We start from the raw sequence: 20,511 nt of genomic DNA, 5'->3' as shown, positions 1-20,511 counted from the left end.
GATGGCACCATGGGGAGTTACTGATTTCATTCTCCCTCACAGAGAACAACAACTATTCGTGGACAAGACACCACTGAGAAAATCCTAGAACACAGGGCTGAGACAGACCACACAAGAAGGGTAAGACGAGCAGCTACACACTGACCACATTGCCCCTCCCCAGGCTGGTGCACCACCACCCCAGGAGGGCTCCTCCAGTGAGAAAAGAAGGCCCAGGGTGGACATCCAGCTGCCCCAGCAATGTGGGTAACTTATTGGGAGTCCCTATTCAGAATCAGATTGTGATGGAGAAGAGGGGAGGGGTTTGAACAACCAACAAACACTTGGATCTTGGCCGACTGAGTTCCTGCCTGCAGTGCCCAAGTAGAAGTCTTAACCACTAGCTTCACTCATCTGCTGAGCTGAGGTGGTGGGAACTCAGCTCAATGGGGTACAGGTCTGCCTGATTTGGGGCCTCAGATGAAAAGCTCAAGCTGAGCCTGGCCCCTATACCCCTAAGCAGGGGAGCTAACTCATGGCCCTGCTCAACCAGGAAGCCTCAGCACCTGGAAAATGACTTAGCATAGCAGCACGTGAGCAGGGAGCCTGGCCAGTGGTTCTGCCCATCTGGGGTCACTGGCTGGTCTCTGCAAAGTGTTTGATAGACAGGACTGCCTCCTATCAGCCTTGGGGCCTTTTCTGTGGCTCCCCTGCCCCCCTGTGCAGAGAAACTAAGCTGTAGCCCTGCCCACTGCTGCATACAGCCTCTAACCAAAACCCTAACCAGCGTTCCTGGGAATCTTGGTAGCATACCCTGCAGCCCTGATTACAGTGGCATTTGAACAGAGAACGTGGCCAGCAGCTTTGTGTCTGCAGAGTCAAGATGGTGACCCATCTTCTCCAGGGAGCTTAGCATATAGGTCTGTCTTATTTGATTCCCAAACAAAGCCCTTGCTGGGCCTGGGGCCTATTCTGCAGCTTGACTGGGCAGGGAAGCTAACGTACAGCCCCACCCAACAAGGAACCCTAACCAGAGTTCCCAGGAATCTGTGTAGCCCATCTTGCACTTCCAGTTACACTGCCACCAAGAACCTGGTCGGTGGTCCTACCCATCTGCAGACCTGGGACAGTGGCTACTGAGGCCAGGGAACTTGATACCAAGTTCTGCCTAATTTGACCTCCAAATAAGAGCCTTGCCAGCCTTAGAGCCTACAAAGGGCCCTGTCTGTCTGGGAAGAAAAACTAATTTGCAGGAACTCACTTCTGACTACAGCCTGCCAACCAGAGGACCTAAACAGAGCACATAGGAAGCAGTGGAGCCCATTTTACAGCCTTGCTTACAGTGACTGACAGTGAACAGAAAGCAAATCCCAGGGTTACCCCCATCTGCAGCACAAAATGGTGGCCCTGTCGGGTAAGGAAATTCAGTACATAGTGTTGCCTAGTTCAATTCCCCAAACAATGAGTCATCCAGACCTTGATGCCTTTTTCTGCTGCCCCATCAGGACAGGGATGCTAATTCATAGCCCTCTCTACTGCTGAGTATAATATATACCCAGTCCCAATTAGAAAGCCTGACCAGAACACCCAGGAAATAGCTGAGCCCATCGTACAGTCTCATTTGGGCAGGGAGCAAAATCAAGAGTGGCAACACCTCAGAGCTTGGGCAAAAGCCTTGCCTAAATAGACCCTGACAGCAAGCCCCACCTGCCAAGGACGTTACAGACTGACACATGCAGAAAACCAATTAAAGTCTGGAAGAGGAGACTACTTACTCAAGCATGTAGATACCAACATAAGAAATCAAGGATTACAAAAAATGGGAAATATGACACCACCAAAGGAAACTAATAAAGCTCTTATAACTGACTGTAAGAAATGGAGACCTAGGAACTGTCAAAGAATTTGGAATAACCCTCTTTAAATAAGTTCAGTGAACTACAAGCACACAGAGACAACTAAATGAAATTAGGAAAACAATTCATGAACAAAAGTTCAACCAACAAATCCCAAAGGAAAAATACATTGAGTAAACTGTAGTAGAATTCAATAGAGAGCTTGAACAGTAGATTCATCCATGCAGAAGAATCAGTGATCTAGAAGACAGGGCATTTGGAATTACCCAGTCAGAGGAGCAAGAAAAAAGAATGAAAAAGAGTGAAGAAAGCCTACAGGATAAATGGGACAAAATTAAAGGAAAAAACATCCATGTTATGGGACTCCCAGAAGGAGAAGAAAAAAGGAAAGTATATTTAAAGCAATAATGGTTGGAAACTTCCCAAACCTGGAGAGAGAAATGGACATCCAGATCCATGAGGCCTAAAGGATCCAGAATAGGTTGAACCCCAATAGGACTACACTGGGACACATAATTAAATTGTCAAATACAAAGAATTTTGAAAGCAGCAAGGGAAGAGAGGGAAGTTACATAAACGGGAACCTCCATAAGACTATAGGTGCATTTTTCAATAGCAACGTTCAGGCCAGGAGAGGGTGGGATGATACATTAAAAACACTGAAAGGAAAACACTGTTAACCAAGGGTTATTCAAAAATGAAAGATAATAACTTTCCTGAACAAACAAAAGGTGAGCAAGTTCATCACCTCTAGACCTGCCTTACAAGAAATGCTAAGGGGAGTTCTAGTGGAAGTAAAAGAACACTAATTAACATCATATAAACACATAAGGTATGTCATAAAACTTACTGGTAATGGTAAATTTATAATCACAGATTTTTCAATATGGTAATGGGGGGATGTTTCATTTACAACTCTAGTTTAAAAACTAAAAACAAATGTAGTAAAAATAACCATACCTATAATAACCTGTTATGGATGTGAAATATTAAAAATGTGTAAACTGTAACATCAAAATAGGATGTTCTAATTTTAAGATACTTTATGTAAGCCTCATGGTAACCACAAGGATAAAAACTGTAGTAATTACCCAAAAGAACATAATAATCAGGTTAAAGCATACTAATACCAAAAGGCTTCAAAACACACAGGCAAAAGAACAGGATAAGCAACAAGGAACAGTGTATCTACAAGCCAGTCAGAAAACAGTTATGGCAACAGTAAGTCCTTACCTATCAATAATTACTTTAAAAGTAAATGAATTAAATTGTCTAATCAAAAGATACAGCATGGCTGAATGCATTTAAAAAATCAAGATCCAACAATATGCTGCCTACAAGACTCACTTTAGCTCTAAAGATATGCATAGAGAGTAAAGGAATGAAAAAAAAAGATATTTCAAGCAAATGGTAATAAAAAGCAAGGATTAGCTATACTTATAATAGGTAAAATAAACTTTAAAAATATTAAAAGAGACAAAGACATTATATAATGATAGAGGCATCAATCCTTCAAGAAGATCTAACAATTATAATATTTACGATTACCATATATCAGAGCACCTCAATATATAAACCAAAAACAGAACTAAAAGGAGAAATAAACAGCAATACAATAATAGTTGGGGACTTTAATATCCCACTCTCAATAATGGATAGATTATCCAGAGAATCAATAAGGAAACAGTGGATTTGAACAACATTATAGACTAGATGGACTTATACAAAACATTTTATTCAACAGCAGAATACACATTCAAGTGCACATGGAGTGTTTTCTAGGATAGATGGTATATTAGGCAACAAAAGTCTTAGAAACTTTAAGAAGATAGAAATCATGCTGAGTATCTCTGACCAAAATGGCATGAACCTAAAAATCAATAACAGTAGAGAACTGGATAACTCTTGAACACAGAAATCAAACAACTCTCTCCTGAACCACCAATGGATCAAAGAAAAAATTAAATAGAAAAGTACCTTGAGACAAATGAAACTGGAAACACAACATACCAAAACTTATGGGATACAGCAAATCCAGTTCTAAGAGGGAAGTTCATAATAATAAAGGCCTACATTAAGAAACAAAGATATCAAATAAGCAAGCTAACTATGCTTCAAGGAACTAGAAAAAGTAAAATAAACCCAAAGTTAGCAGAAAGAAGGAGATAATATTAGAGCAGAAACAGGGGACAGGAAAACAATACAAAAGATTTTAAAAACTAAGAGGTAGTTCTTTGAAAAGATAAATAGACAAGCCTTTAACTAGACTAATAAAGGAAAAAAGGAGACATTACATCTGGTACTACAGAAATACAAAGCATCCTAAGAGGCTACTATGAACAACTATATACCAACAAACTGGACATCCTAGACGAAATGGAAAAATTCTTAGAAATATATTACCTACCAACACCAAATTAGGAGGAAACAGAATATCTGAACAGATCAATTACTAGTAAGGATATTGAATCCCATGCTCTTGGATTGGAAGAATTAATGTTATTAAAATGGCCATACTACCCAAAGCAATCTACAGATTCAATGCAATCCCCATCAAATTACCCATGACATTTTTCACAGAACTAGAACAAATAATCCTAAAATTTATATGGAACCATAAAAGACCCAGAATTGCCAAAGCTATCCTGAGGAAAAAGAATAAAGCAGGACGCATAACCTCCCAGACTTCAGACAATACTACAAAGCTACAGTAATCAAAACAGCGTGGTATTGGCACAAAAACAGACATATGGATCAATGGAATAGAAGAGAGAGCCCAGAAATAAATCCACACACCTATGGACAACTAATCTTGGACAAAGGAGGCAAGAATATAAAATGGGAAAAAGACAGTCTCTTCAGCAAGTGGTGCTGGGAAAGTTGGACAGTTGCATGTAAATCAGGGACGTTAGAACACACCCTCCCACCATACACAAAAACTCAAAATGACTTAAAAACTTAAATATAAGACACGATACCATAAAACTCCTAGAAGAGAATACAGGCAAAACATTCTTTGACACAAATCGTACTGACGTTTTCTTAGGTCAATCTACCAAGGAAATAGAAATAAACACAAAAATAAACAAATGGGACCTAATCAAACTTATAAGCTTGTGCACAGAAAACACAACCATAAACAAAATGAAAAGACAACCTATGGACTGGGAGAAATTATTTGCAAATGATGTGACCAACAAGAGTTTAATTTCCAAAATATACAAACAGCTCATACAATAACAAAAAAACCAAAACAACCCAATCAAAAAATGGGCACAAGACCTGAATAGACATTTCTCCAAAGAAGACATACAGTTGGCCAAAAGGCACATGAAAAGATGCTCAACACTGTTAATTATTAGAGAAATTCAAATCAAAACTACAATGAGGTACCACCTCACACCAGTCAGAATGGCCTTCATTAAAAAGTCTACAAATAAGAAATGCTGGAGAGGGTGTGGAGAAAAGGGTGTCACACACATGACCAGGAGAAAGCAGTTTGAGCAGTGTGAGTTGGGATGGTGGCAGGGATGTATACCCTCAAACTGAACTAACCTGTGGCCAAATACATGGATCTGACTGCTTAGTACAGACTTTGATCTGCTGAGATGATAGTTTGGGCCTGAGACCACAGTGCTTTAATAATGCTGTTAGATTGTGTGAGATGCACAATTACAAGGTTGGGACAGTGCCCTGTGCCCTGTGAGTACTTAGTATATGAATTGATGAATTATGAAAAATATTAAAATTGCTCTATAATATTAAGAACAGTTAAACAGTGTAGGTTCCTCCTACACTGTTGGTGGAAATGTAAATTGGTGCAGCCACTATAGAGAACAGTATGGAAGTTCCTCATAAAACTAAAAAGAGTTGCCATATGATCCAGCAATCCCCCTCCTGGGACAAAACTATAATTTGAAAAGATACATGCACCTCTGTGTTCATAGCAGCCCTATTTACAATAGCCAAGACATGGAAACAACCTAAATGTCCATCGACAGATGAATGGATAAAGAAGATGTGGTATATACATACATACAATACTACTCAGTCATAAAAAAGAATGAAATAACGCCCTTTGCAGCTACATGGATGGACCTAGAGATTATCATACTAAGTGAAGTAAGTCTGAAAGAGAGAGAAAGACAAATACCATATGATATCACTTATATGTGGAATCTAAAATATGGCACAAATGAACATATCTACAAAATAGAAACAGACTCACAGACATAGAGAACAGACTTGTGGTTCCAAGGTGGAGGGGTGGGTAGAGGAGGGCTGGATTGGGAGTTTGGGACTAGCAGCTGCAAACTACTGTATATAGAGTGGATGAACAACAAGGTCCTACTGTATAGCACTGGGAACTATATTCAATATCCTGTAATAAACCATAATGGAAAAGAATATGAAGAATATATATACACACATACACACATTATATATATACATACATATATATGTATGTATAACTGAAAAAAATAAACTAGTAAGGATATTGAATTAGTAATTTAAAAAAATCTTCCAACAAAGAAAAGCCCAGGACCAGATGGCTTCACTGGTGAATTTTACCAAACATTTAAAAAAGAATTAATGCCAAACCTTCTACTCTTCAAAAAAATCAAATAAGAGGGAATAGTTCCAAACTCATTTTACAAGGCCAACATTACCTAGATACTAAAGCCAGAAAAGATACAAGAAAACTAGGTTGTTATCCTTCATGAATATAGATATAAAAATGCTCAATAAAATACTAGCAAACCAAATTCAACAGCACATTTAAAGGATCACTCACCATCATCAAGTGAGATTTACCCCTAGAATGCAAGGCTGATTCAGCATATGTAAATCAGTTACATCACACAAATAGAATGAAAGCAAAAAATTATGTGATCATCTCAATAGATATAGAAAAATTTGGATTTGACAAAATTCAACATCCATTCGTGATAAAACTCTTAATAAATTGGGCATAGAAGGAATACACCTCAACATAATAAAAGCCATATATGACAGGTCCACAGTTAACATCATACTCAATGGTGAAAGGTTGAAAAATTTTCCTCTAACATCAGGAACAAGACAAGAGTGCCCACTCTCACCACTCCTATTCACCATAGTACTGGAAGTCCTAGCCATAGCAATCAAGAAAGCAAAACAAACAAAAAGTAAAGGCATCAGAATTGGAAAGAAAGAAGTAAAATTGTCTCTGTTTGCAGATGACATGACTTTATATATAGAAAATCCTAAATATTCCACCAAAAAATTACTAGATCTAATCAACAACATCAGTAAAGTTGCAGGATACAAAATTAACATGCAAAAATTAGTACTGTTTCTATTCATTGACAACAAATTATCTGAAAAATTAATTTTTCTCATTTACAATTCCATCTAAAACAATAAAATACTTGGGAATACATTTAACCAAGGAGGTGAAAGATCTCTACACTGAAAAGTACAAAACATTGATGAAAGAAATTGAAGAAAACACAAATAAATGGAAACGTGTCCTGTGTTCATGGATTAGAAGAATTAATATTGTTAAAATGTTCAAACTACCCACAGGCATCTGTAGAAGCAACACAATCCCTATCAAGATTCCAATGGCATTTTTTACAGAAGTAGAAAAAACAATCCTAAAATATATGGAACCACAAAAGACCCCAAATAGCCAAAGCAATTCTGAGAAAGAAGAAGAAAGTAGGAGGCATCACACTTTGATTTTAAACTGCATTATAAAGCTATAGTAATTGAAACAGTACAGTACAGGCATTAAAACAAACACATAGAACAATGGAACAGAATTGAGAACCCAGAAATAAACCCAAGCATATATGGTCAACTAAAATTGACCGGGGATCCAAGAACTCTCAATGGAGAAATTGAAGAATGCTTGAATAAACAGTGCTGGGAAAAAAGCACCTATAAAAAAAAAATGAAGCTATACTCCTATCTTCTACCCTTCACAAAAAATCAACTCAAAATGAATTAAAGACTTAAATGAAAGACCTGAAACCATAAAACCAGAAGAAAAGATAGGAAAAAAGCTCCTTGAGATGGGTCTTAGCAATGATTTTTTTTAGATATTTAAAAATAAACAAGTGGGATTACATCAAACTACAAAGCTTCTACACAACAAAAGAATCAACAAAATGAAAAACAACTATAGAATGGGAAGAAATATTTGCAAATCATATATCTGATAAGGAGTTAATATCCAAAGTATATTTAAAAACTCATACAACTCTGTAGCAAAAAATAATTCAGTTAAAAAATGGGCAGGTAGTTCCCTGGTGGCGCAGTGGTTAAGAATCTGCCTACCAATGCAGGGGACACAGGTTCGAGCCCTGCTCCAGGAAGATCCCACATGCCGTGGATCAACTAAGCCCATGCACCACAACTACTGAGCCTGTGCTCTACAGCCCGCAAGCCACAACCACTGAAGCCCGTGTGCCTAGAGCCCGTGCTCCACAACAAGAGAAGCCACCGCAAGGAGAAGCCCGCACACCACAATGAAGAGTAGCCTCCACTCGCCACAACTAGAGGAAACCCGTGTGCAGCAATGAGGACCCAATGCAGCCAAAAGTAATAAATTAATTAATTTTTTTAAAATGGGCAAAGGACCTGAATAGACATTTTTCCAAAGAAGATATTTGATTCAAACGGCTAACAGGTACATGAAATGGTGCTTACCATCACTAGTCACTGGGGAAATGCAAATCAAAGCCACATGAGATATCTTCTCACATCTGTTAGAATGGCTCTTATGAAAAAGACAAGAGAATGAATGCTGGCAAGGATATGGAGAAAAAGGAATCCTAGTACACTGTTGGTGGGAATGTAAATTGGTAAAGCCATTATGGAAGACAGTATGGAGGTTCCACCAAAATTTAAAAACAGAACTACCAAAAGACCCAGCAATCTCAGTTCTTGGTGTATTTCCAAAGGAAATGAAAACACATGTTGAAGAGATATCTCCACCCCCGTGTTTACTATAGCATTATTTATAAGCGCCAAGACATGAAAACAACCTAAGTGTTCATCGATGGATGAATGGATGAAGAAATTGATATAATATCTTTAGATAAGTACTATATATACATATAAAATATAGATATACAATGAAATATTATTCAACCATTAAAAAAAGAAATCCTGCCATTTGCGACAACATGAATGGACCTTGAGAGCATTATGCTAAGGAGAATTAGGAAGACAAGTACTGTATGATCTCACTTACATTTGGGATCTTAAAGAAAAATACATAGATATCTATAAAACAGAAATAAAGATGTAGAAAACAAACTTATGGTTACCGGGGGGTAAGGGGTGGGGGATAAATTGGGATTGGCATATACACACGACTATATGGAAAATAGATAACTAATAAGGACCTACTCTATAGCACAGGGAACTCTACTCAGTACTCTCTAATGGCCTATATGGGAAAAGCATCTTAAAAGCGGATATACGTATAACTGATTCACTTTGCTGTACACCTGAAACTAACACAACATTGTAAATCAACTATATTCCAATAAAAATTTAAAAAGAAAAGAAAAATTCATAGAAAAAGAGATCAGATTTGTGGTTGCCAGAGATGGGGCGGACGGTGGGGGGCATTGGATGAAGGTGGTCAAAGGTACAAACTTCCAGTTATAAGATAAATAAGTACAGTAGACGTAACGTACAACGTGTTTACTCTAATGAACACTGCTGGATGGTATATTTGGAAGTTGCTAAGAGAGTACATCCTAAGAGTTCTCATCACAAGGGAAAAAACATTCTTTTCGTGTGTGTGCGTGTCTATATGAGATGATGGATGTTAACTTGTTGTGGTAATCGCTTCACAGTATATCTAAGTCAGGTCCATAAGCTGCACACCTTCAACTTACACAGTGCTGTATGTCAGTTATATCTCAATAACTGGAAAAACTGTGGAATGCACAACTGGGAGCTACCACAAAGACTAAAGCAGTCCAGGAAGGATACCCATTAGAGGTGGGGTTTCAAGGAGGCATTATAGGGGGAGTAGGGCTGGAATAAGAGGGCCTATATAAATATATATGAATGAACCATATAATTTTATCTATGTTTTGTTGAAGAGCTACATGCATAAAGTCTGAAGATGATAGTACCAAACAAACTTTAAACACCTTGTCTTCAGAGTTTACAGGCCTCATCAGTTCTGCAAAATACCTTCATTCCTTATTTCCCTCCCTGACTTCCCTTCTGGGAAGCACAGAGCTAAAATTAATACCCACTTAGAGAAAATATATTTGCATACGTTGTATATGTAATGATTTGCCTCTTTCATCCACAGCCTTAATATTATATAATAATAACATTTTAAAAATTACCCAAAGTGGGAATTTCTTGACCTTGGGTTCAAGCAGATCTAGATTTGAAAGTTCCAGCAATTTTTAGCTTTGAAGGAATAAGTAAGTCTTAAGGTCACTGAACATCTATTTCTTCATATAAAATGGAAATTTTTTAAGTCACTATTTACTGAGTTTGTTGTATCATTCTAGAAAAAGCAATATGTAGAAGAAAAAGGGTTAGTTCCTGGTATATGGTAGGTGCTCTGTAAGTGCCATTTCCCTTTACTCCTGCATTATGTGAGTTGCCATCTCTCTTTTCTGCCCTGGTCTGAACAACACAGAGTTGTCCTGTGTTTGATCAGAAAATATTCCCATATGCTTAGGCCTAACTGATGTTCCACCTCCAGCTCCCTTCCATCCCAACCCTAGTTCAATGCTGCATAAATGATCCCCAGCTCACACACATTTTCCCCTCTGACTTCCCCCTAGGTAAATAACAGATGCCATTGTCTTCTGTTAGGCTCATTGGAGATGTTTAATCATCTGAGCCTCAATGGTTGCACAGCCTTAAAGGAGATAGCCTTACCAGGGTATGGGGAATGACAGAGCTTCACATTTGTGAGTCCTAAAATTGATGAGGGAGTTGGCAGTGCCCCTGAGTCCCACAGCCTAATGTCAGGGGAATCCCCTTTCCTGATTTGGATGTTCTGTTACTTATTATATTTGAAATGTCAAAGAATATTTCACAACTGTACTTCTCCTCCTTTAACCCTCTCTGACGCCAAAAGAGACCTCTCTGGTCAACAGCTGTTCATAAGGGACGGATGAAAAAAGATGCATTTAGAATGTTCCTTTAACAGCCTAAGCGAAAAGCAAGGCAGCCTTGAAGCTGGGATTGTTTGGAACCCTGGCCAGTTAGCCCAGTGCACAGGAATGAGGGTTATTTCAGTCCAATTCTATGAGGATTTCTGAGCATGTGGAGTCCACCACCACCCATGCCCAAGCTCCATCTCCAGCTCCCAAGCTGACCGAGTTGACCTCACAGGTAGAAGCCAGTGCACATGCAGGTGACTCCGTGACAACAAGGGCACAGACACCAAATTGACACCCAGGTGCTGCTCTTCATTAAGTCTGAAGACTTTGAAGCATCTGTATCTGGCTTTCGTGGTGTCTACTTCTGAGCGTCTGTTCATGGGTCTATTTCAGGGACATGTCTACGGATTCCTGGTGCACCCGGTAGTTAACATTCACGTCTGGCTGCTCTGGCTGCCAGACAGAATCTTCTCCTCACACTCCTCTGTGTCCTAATACAGCAGATGCTTTTGGCGCCCAGAGTAACATCCCTTTGACCTGCATCTGATTTCAGCCACAGCTGTGGTTGACAGCTCAATTCACCCTGAGAGCTCCCCAGCTTAGTTAATGCACAGGGCAAGGGGTCCTGGCTGATGGGTAAGAATAGCCCATCACAGCCCCAGCATCTTAGAACAGCTTGGTTCATTCTCTCCCTCCTCCGCTCTTTTCCCTCCCCCCATATAGACATAGATAAGAAGATACGTCGTAGATACAGAGATCTGAAGGTGGGGTTCACGGATGAGTAGCGTCATAAGCTTTACCTGAGAGACTGATAGAAATGCAGGACCTCCGGTAGATCCCATCTCAAACTACTGTATCCTACTCTGCATTTAAAAAAGATCTTCAGACTATTCTAATGAACACTAAAATTTGAGAAGTGCTAGTCTGGATTGTTTTATGCATAGGAAAAAAAAATATCTGACCCAAAGAAGCTCATCAGCTCTGTGTCTGCTCACAGATAATGATGGCGGCTCTAATATGAAATGGAGTAGACAAGACCCTTTTTTTAAATTAAAGGGGAAAACTGCCTCATGCTGTTCCCATGTTATAGTTCATTGTCAAACGTCAAGAATCATTCACTTAATTAACTTGGAAAACAGTTACTTTAGATTACTGAATGCAGGTTAATTCTGATGCTTAAACACCAGCAGCACCAGAAAGAATAACTTCCTGAAAGCCTCCAATTGCCGCACAAAGGAAGTCATTCTTGAGGAAAAAAATAACAGCCCTAATATCATCGCTTTTCATTTGCACTCATGCAGGAAGTTGCCAAATGTTTGCACTCACCCATTCTATCAAAAAGTTGCTTTCTTGCCATAATTAAAATATACGATGGCTGCTCCACTAGCCATGTCATGACACTGGCCCAGGTATTGAGAATTTCTCAGCTAAACCTCCCTGTTATGAGTAGAGCTTAGGCTGTTGAAGCTGGGATAGGCTTTACGCACGAATCTGGACCAACTCCTTTATTTTATAGGACACACCATGTGCACAAGTAGGCGTGAGCTCACACATGGGGGCTTCAAGGAATTGTCACAGCTGGAATTCTATTATAGACCCCTCAGCTCTGAACACAGGGCTCTCCCTATGTCTTTTCAATGTATGAGCATTTCTTCCATCAAAAGAAAGATTGGAAGTTGAGAAAAAAGAGTTCATTCTAGCTGTATCTATATTTACCTACCTATCCCCTATTCCCTCCCTCCCTCACTTCCTTTTCTTTCATCTACCTACCTACCGACCTTATCAGCAGCTGTTTAAAACTAAATAACATTAATCTGAGCAAACTCAGAGACACCCAGCATGGACCATGTCTGTCTCTATAATTTCTCATGTAAATTCTGTCAGTGGCAGCTGATGTCTGGCTCTGCACATCATGACATTACGGAGCATTCATTCCTTTGAGTTCGGGCTAGTTTTGCTCCTTTGGGTCACCTATAATCATATTCTAAAGACAGCTGGCTGGGCATAATTTAGTAGCTTTACTCTGTAAATGGCCACTATTTCTGAATCCTGAGTGACTTCTGGTTCCTGCCCATATTTCCTTTGGGTTCAGCAAGGGGAGAATTTCTAGTTCAGTCTTCAGAGGCCCCAGGAACCACCCTGTCAGCTTCTGGAGTTGGCATACTCCAGCTCTTGTAAATAATCGGGGGTTTTTGTTGTTGTTTTTTTTTCTGAGACAGAAACCTACCCCTTGCTGTTCACCAAGCTACAAGGGGAAAAGGAATGCCTAGAATCACACACAGGCAGACCCCACAAATTAAAGGAATGAAGTCACATCTTTTCATACAAGTGACACTTCCTTATATCAGCCCAAATGCTCATTTTTTCTTACATCACATGCATCACCCAATTTGACCATCATCACAACCCCATAAGATGGGCAGGTCCTACACCTTTAGTTCCATTTTACAGAAAAACAAAAGCTTGAGGCTCAGAGAGAAAGACTTGTTGCTCATGAGGTCACCTCCTCGGTTCTAAGAAGCCCTGGTCTGAATGTTCCCATGGCTGAGAAAATGCCTGGCCTCAAGAGGCACATCAAACCTCTCTCACCCCTCATTACAGATTATTCTGGGCCGGCTTTGCTAAAGAAATGGAATGGTGTACAAATGCAAAGGGGCCTGGAAGGCATGCCTTCAGGAAACGGTGTTTCTTGGGATGTAGACACCATGCATGGCTCACACTTACTTATAGTGCTAAACTTTATCTTCTTGGCCATGGGTTTCCTCTCTCACCTTTTTTTTTTTTTTAACATCTTTATTGGAGTATAATTGCTTTACAATGGTGTGTTAGTTTCTGCTCTATAACAAAGTGAATCAGCTATACATATACATATGAAAAAAACCCAAACAACCCAATCCAAAAATGGGCAGAAGACCTAAATAGACATTTCTCCAAAGAAGATATACAGATTGCCAACAAATACATGAAAGGATGCTCAACATCACTAATTATTAGAGAAATGCAAATCAAAACTACAATGAGGTATCACCTCACACCGGTCAGAATGGGCATCATCAGAAAATCTACAAACAACAAATGCTGGAGAGGGTGTGGAGAAAAGGGAACCCTCTTGCACTGTTGGTGGGAATGTCAATTGATACAGCCACTATGGAGAACAGTATGGAGGTTCCTTAAAAAACTAAAAATAGAACTACCATATGACCCAGCAATCCCTCTCTCACCTTTTAAATTCTCACACATGAAGCCTACTTGACCACTAATACATTGTGATGGCTTCAAAGTAAGTCCCCACAAATGGAAGCAGCTCTTTAATTATTCAGAAATATGACAACACGTATCATCAGTCCCCAGGTCTGAGTCACCCTGGGACCCCAGCAGCAGTTCAGGCATTCTGAACTGCCTGTCCACAGCCACTTGGACAAGAATAACAGCAGATGCTCAGGCTTCCTCAGCAACTGACCCAGGGATAAACCCACCCCTTGGGGATCTGTCCCCTGGCTGTTGCCTGCCGGGACGACAAGGGTTTTTAATCGGTGCTATGAGGCCAGGAAACCACCCTCCCCCAATACATACACAATCACATTCACGTACTCATGCTCATAATGTAAATCAATTTAAGAAGCAGACTAAGAATGAAAGATCCGTAAGCTACCATTCATACCACTATTATTTTTGTCTTTTTAGGCAAACCTGTTTGCCCCACTGCTTTCAACCAATTACTGTAATTTTCATAGTGATGGTTAGATACCCTATGCATCTCCTTACTATATCCTATCTTTATCCATTCCCTTTGTTCTGAGCACTTGGTTTCTGCTAAGCCCTGTACTGGGCACTGGAGTGTTAGAGACAAGCATCACCAGCCCCTTCATTGAAAGACAAACCACACCAACACTATATGAGACACTACAAAGAGTAGCTGGGGGTGGTCCAGCTTACTGTAGGCTGGACACCATGCCAAGCCCATCCATCATTCACGTGCATCATCTAATCGAGGCCATGCCCTAACCTATGACAGAGGATCTGCTGTCATTCTGTTTGTTTCACAGATGAGGAAACTGAGGCCTGGTGATGCTTCTGGACTTTGCTCAAGCATAGCTAGAGTGGCTACTATGGTCTGAATGTTTGTGTCCCTGTAAAATTCCTGTGTTGAAATCCTAATGCCCAATGTGATGATATTAGAAGGTGAGGCCTTTAGGAGGTGCTTAGGTCATGAGGGTGGAGCCCACATGAATGGGATTAGTGCCCTTATAAAAGAAGCTCCAGAGAGAACCCTAGCCCCATCTACCGTATAAATACACAGCAGAAGGCATGAGTTATAAACCAGGAAGAGGGCCCTCACCAGAAGGCAACCATGCTGGCACCTTGATCTTGGACTTCTCAGCCTCCAGAAATGTGACCAAGAAATTTCTGTTGTTTACAAGCCACCCAGTCAGTGGTATTTTGTTACAGTAGTCAGGACAGACTAAGACAGTGGCCCATGCTCTGGCCATCCCAACATCCCACTATAGAGATATACAGATTTTTAGATGGAGTATTATAGGACACAGAAGAGGGCCCCAAACTGAGATGGACAGAGGTGAAGCAGAGCCTGAGTAGGCTCTCCCCAAAAGGTGACCCCTGAGGTCAGTGCTGAAAATGAGCAGGAATTATTCAAGGAACGGACGGTGGAAACAGCATCCCAGCAGGGAGAGTAGCACAGCATGGGCACAGACATGGCACCATAGAGCAGCGATAAGTCTTCAGGATGCTCACCGTGGCTGGAGGAGGGTGGATGCAGAGGGAAGGGGAGCGAGAAAAGGCAGAACAGTCTTGGGACAGGATGTGCTCAGCCATAGACGGCAGTGCTGTGCTGGGGGTGGGGGCTGAGTCCCACAGGAGAGAATCATGGGGCCACTTCTGGTATTCTGATGTAATGTGACCCTACCTCTCTGCCATGCTCAGAGCACACACCCTGAGCAGGCAGTCCTGGAGACCCAAGCAGAGCCACACGGGCCCAGGAAAGACAACCAGATGGCATGGTTGGGGTGCAGGGCATAGTTGCAAGGGGAACTACCCAGGGTGGGAGGATATCTTTTGTTCCAATTTTAAAGGAGCTAAAGGGCTCAGAAAGAACAATCGTGGGGGCATGTGGACCAAGAGATAGAGACTTCTCTGCAGCATCAGACCGCCCTGGGGCCGGGTGGGCGTGCGGGCGTGGGTGACCAGCAGAGGGTGCTGAGCAGGAGGACGCTACCACCTGCCCCTGCAGTCACGGGAGGGGCCGGCACCTCTTGGGGCTCAGCCCCCAGCCTACTCTCAGGCTGGGGGAGATGGGCAGCCCTCCTTTTCTGGTCAGTAAAAGACAGGAGTGCACTTGTCCTTCACAGCCCAAAAACTGCACACTGATGCTTCTGTAAATGGAAGCTCTTTGCACAATATGTCTGTAATGCGCTCTAAGTGAGCGTGAAAGAGTGAGTTGACAGTTTTGGGTCACCGTCGCCATCCCCGGGGGTAGATGCAGGCAGTGTGACATGGGAAGGCTGAAGAGGAGGTGGGGGAATGGGGCGCGGGGTGTGCGTGTGTGTGTGTGTTTCATGCCACCAGGATGAAGGCCAGACCGTTCCCTTACGGATGCAGGGAAGATGGCGACAGGAGAGTGGGACAATGATGGGACAGAAGGGAACCCAGCCTCCTCTTCTCCACCGGCAAGGCTTTGGGAAAGTGAGCAAGGATGCCGATGTACAGCTGAGGGTGGACCTGCCGGGGTTTCGAAGGAAATGAGATAAAATTACAAATTGAGACACAGAAAAGAGGAGAAGAATGAGGACGGGGATCAGAGGCGTAGCGGCAGCTGAGTCACCCCGAGCCTTTCTGATGGAGATACAGATGGTCCAGGAAGTGGGGATGTGAAGCCTACAGAGTGCACCTGCCATGAGTCACTTAGTGGGTCATTTCCTCAAGGCCAGAGCCCAGAGCACCTGGAGTGAGCTTCCTCCTACTATTACTGGGGGCCCCCCACACTCATGCCTTCCCTGTTGAACCCTCCAGCTCCACTGGGCAACCTGGAGCCCAGAAGTAGGCTCTGACAACACAGAACTTTGCCAACCCCAGCTCCCCCAGGAGGGCAGGACGATACCCTGCACCCCGATACTCTAGGTTCTGTGCTGGTCCAGGCTCAGAGGGTAAAGGGACCATGATGGGGCAATAATGCCAATGTGTGCCTGAAGCCATGCTGATGCCGACCCAACCCCCCTGGTGCTGAGCCTACCCTGTGTGTGGATGCTGCTTTAGAGGTAGCCAATCTCCCCCGGGACAGCGGGACTTATTCCTACCTGGGACCCCAACCTGACACCCAGTTGTACCATTAGATGGGCTCCCCAGGTCCTGATCCCAACTCAGCCTCCCTCACCTGCCAGCCTCTGTGGAGGCTCCCACAGGCCTCCCAGTGATGCACAGGTGTGGGTCCAAATTGGTTCCACCTCCCTGCTTTGCCTCCCACTTCTGTCACGTGGTACGTCATCCTCCCTTCCAGGTTGTGTCACCCATACACCTTCTGGGTCCTCATCCGCATCACTGTTAGAACTATTGATCTGACAGTGCTAAGAGAGGTCAGATTCACTTTATGTGAGCAATTTTCGAGATCACCTCCACCTTGTACATTGGGAATTCTCCCCATAGGAGGTCAGTTCATGAGACACAGGGACCATGGCTGTGCAGCTGCCAAGCTTGGTGAGGAGAGAGGGAGCTAACGGGAGGGAGGCCGAATAGGAGAGTGGTAAGTACCCCCCTTCAGAGTGAGGCATGTTTGCTGGAATTCTGCCTCTAACATGGGCAGCTGTAAGACTCTTGAACAGTCCTCTTAGGGATGAGAACAACTTCTTGAGAGCTACTTAAATAAGTTCTCATCAGGATACAGGGTGACCTACCGTGCACGCAGCCTGACTGAGCACTGTGTAGAGTTGACTCCCCCTTGGTCCTTGTGTCATCCCTGGGAACTAGGGATTATTCCCATTTTACAGATGGGGGGAGTTGGGCTCAGAGAGAGGAGATGTGAATGAGATCCCATGATGCCTCAATACTGGAGCCAGTATTCGGACCTTGGTCTGGACACCTCCAAAGCCCACGTTTCTTTCCCCACCACACACAGCCCTTCCTCTTTGTCTCTCGTGACCATATTAGGAGGAAACGTCAAGTATAATTCCTGAATCTTGAGCTTGAGAAAGTCAGGCCAAGAAGTGCAGCAAATATAGTACACATGACAGATCTGGTGGGAAGATAAAAAATGTCAAGTTTTGAAACCATGAATTATTTTCCTTCTGTTTCCTCAAATCAGAACAAGCCCATCTGCGTGTGGTTTTCCTAAGGCAATATGCTGAGAACAAGGTTCGTCCAGGTCTGTCCCACTTCCTTAAGCCTCCCATGACACTATCTGAAGATGCACAGAAAGCACAAGGGATAGAAAAATGGCGACTGCCTTGTAGTAGATTTCATAAGCCCAGGCAAGACCTTGATCCCTATTCCTAAATACCCAGCCTGGCTGCAGATACCTCTCCTTAAGTTTCTTTTCTTATTAATTGTTAAATGATAAGAAAACATGCCTTCACTCCTCAATCAGGAAAATCGAGCTTGTTAAGAAATTCCCCAGGACAACATGGTCTAAATTTCTTACTAAGGTGTGCATGACTGATATTAGGGAGAGGAAGAAGATGCGGGTTTAGCACCTTATATACATTTTCCCATTCATCTTCATACTAAACACGCAGGGTCTGTGCTGTTATCACTGCCCCCATCTTTCAGACGAGGCTCAACCTGATGGAATATGTTTTTGTAATCAGTGACTACTACAATCCAAAGAACATTCATCTGGGCAAACACAGACACATTCGTGGAAGAGCTAGAGTTTGAACTAAGGCAGTTGAACTCCAGAGCCTGCAAATACTGGAGCAATGATAGACTCCTTAGGGAAAATGAGATCCACTGTTCCCATTTCATAGATATAGAACGTGAGTTCCAGACAAAAAGACATGCCTTGAAAGTGTTTACATAATACGTTAGAGTCTTTGTTCTTGTCTGCTTAGGCTCTTATTTACTCACACTTCCAATGACACATCTTTTCTTAAGTGCTCTGAGAACTAACTACCTGAAGTGGACACCTTTAGTTATTCTGCCTAGATCATCTTTTCCAGGTGGGGGCACCCATCTCCCAAGTGCTGTGAATGCTGGTTGCTAATGGCTCACAGCTGCAACCCTCTCAGGTGAATTGCCCTTGACTGATGGGAGCCACACGACCACAGTGGACTGAGAGGTGATTCCCAGGCTGTGCCCCCTACAGGGGCATTGCATAGCCAATGAGTGACTGACGTGAGAGTATATAAGCCCAGGCCCCTTACTTTATGACGGGACCATAGCTCTCCAGAGCTCCTCGTGAGATCAGGCTAAAATCAGGTCTCCAGCTAAAAACAAAACATCCTTTCTTAGCTTACTTTCCTTTGCCCTATTTTTACTTCTCTCAGTTTCCTTTTCCTTAAATACGCTCCTTCAATAAGTCACTTGCACAAGAAGCATCCCTGCCTCAGGCTCTGCTGCTAGGGAACCCATCCTAAGATACTGTCTAAGGAAGAAGGGGGGACATCACACAGGCAAGTCACTGAGAGTGGACACTGAAGTCTTTGCCTCGAAATCGTGCTCTGGATATTGTACTACGATGTGTTATAGGGTCTCAAAATAAGACCTCCATGTTGTTTAAACTCAGAGGGGCCTTAAAGACATCTGGTCAAGCCTTTCATTTCAGAGATGGGATGGCCAACACCCAGAGAGGAGAAGCAACTTACCCAGCTCACACAGACTTGGAACTCAGATCAATTCCCACAAATAATAGTACAGTCAGACCAAAGACAAGCCACATTCCTATTCTACTATGGAATGTATATCACCAGCTCCAGTGGGGCTGGGAGAACTTCTCTGTGGTGGAAGAAGGTGGGGTTGGTGCTCAGAGGTTTGACGAGATCTGATCTGGCTATTCTCTCTCTTTTTTTAAAAAAAAATAAATTTTATTTATTTATTTATGTGGCTGCAATGGGTCTCCATTGCTGCGTGCGGGCTTTCTCTAGCTGTGGCAAGTGGGGGCTACTCTTCATTGTGGTGCCCGGGCTTCTCACTGTGGTGGCTTCTCATGTTGAGGAGCACAGGCTCTAGGTACGCGGGCTCAGTAGTTGTGGCGCGGGCTCTAGGGAGCATGGGCTTTAGTAGTTGCGGCACGCGGGCTCAGAAGCTGTGGCTCAAGGACTCTAGAGCACAGGCTCAGTAGTTGTGGCGCATGGGCTTAGCTGCTCCACAGCATGTGGGATCTTCCTGGACTAGGGCTCAAACCCGTGTCCCCTGCATTGGCAGGCGGATTCTTAACCACTGCACCACCAGGGAAATCCCTGGCTATTCTCTTGTCTATAAACCATTGCTCATAGAATGAAAGCCATGCTCCTTGGCCCAACATTTAGGTACAGTAAGTCCCCTAAATACGAACAAGTTCAGAGTGCAATTGTAAGTCCAATTTGTTCCCAAGT

At 42.5% G+C, this 20,511-nt stretch overlaps 2 protein-coding genes across 5 annotated transcripts in view; one reads left to right on the top strand and one right to left on the bottom strand.

The window, feature by feature from the left end:
* Positions 1-20,511, bottom strand: part of LOC309617191 (uncharacterized protein) — a 661,226-nt gene that overhangs the window by 18,315 nt on the left and 622,400 nt on the right. The gene's annotated exons all lie outside the window — the stretch shown is intronic.
* LOC309617194 (uncharacterized protein) overlaps positions 1-20,511 on the top strand; it is a 549,153-nt gene that overhangs the window by 497,305 nt on the left and 31,337 nt on the right. For 2 of the 3 annotated variants that reach the window (XR_014237786.1, XR_014237787.1), the window contains exons 2-3: positions 45-120; positions 15,583-20,142. The gene's annotated coding sequence lies outside the window, so the exon portion shown is untranslated. Of the gene's footprint in view, positions 1-42; positions 121-15,582; positions 20,143-20,511 lie in introns of those variants that run through there. The other variant, XR_014237785.1, reaches the window with a different exon arrangement.

The sequence above is a fragment of the Balaenoptera borealis genome (assembly GCF_965194805.1).
Source record: "Balaenoptera borealis genome assembly, chromosome: 19".
Lineage (NCBI taxonomy): Eukaryota > Metazoa > Chordata > Mammalia > Artiodactyla > Balaenopteridae > Balaenoptera > Balaenoptera borealis.
Note: the sequence above shows the minus strand (reverse complement) of the source record. Positions and strands in the feature narration are given on the sequence as shown.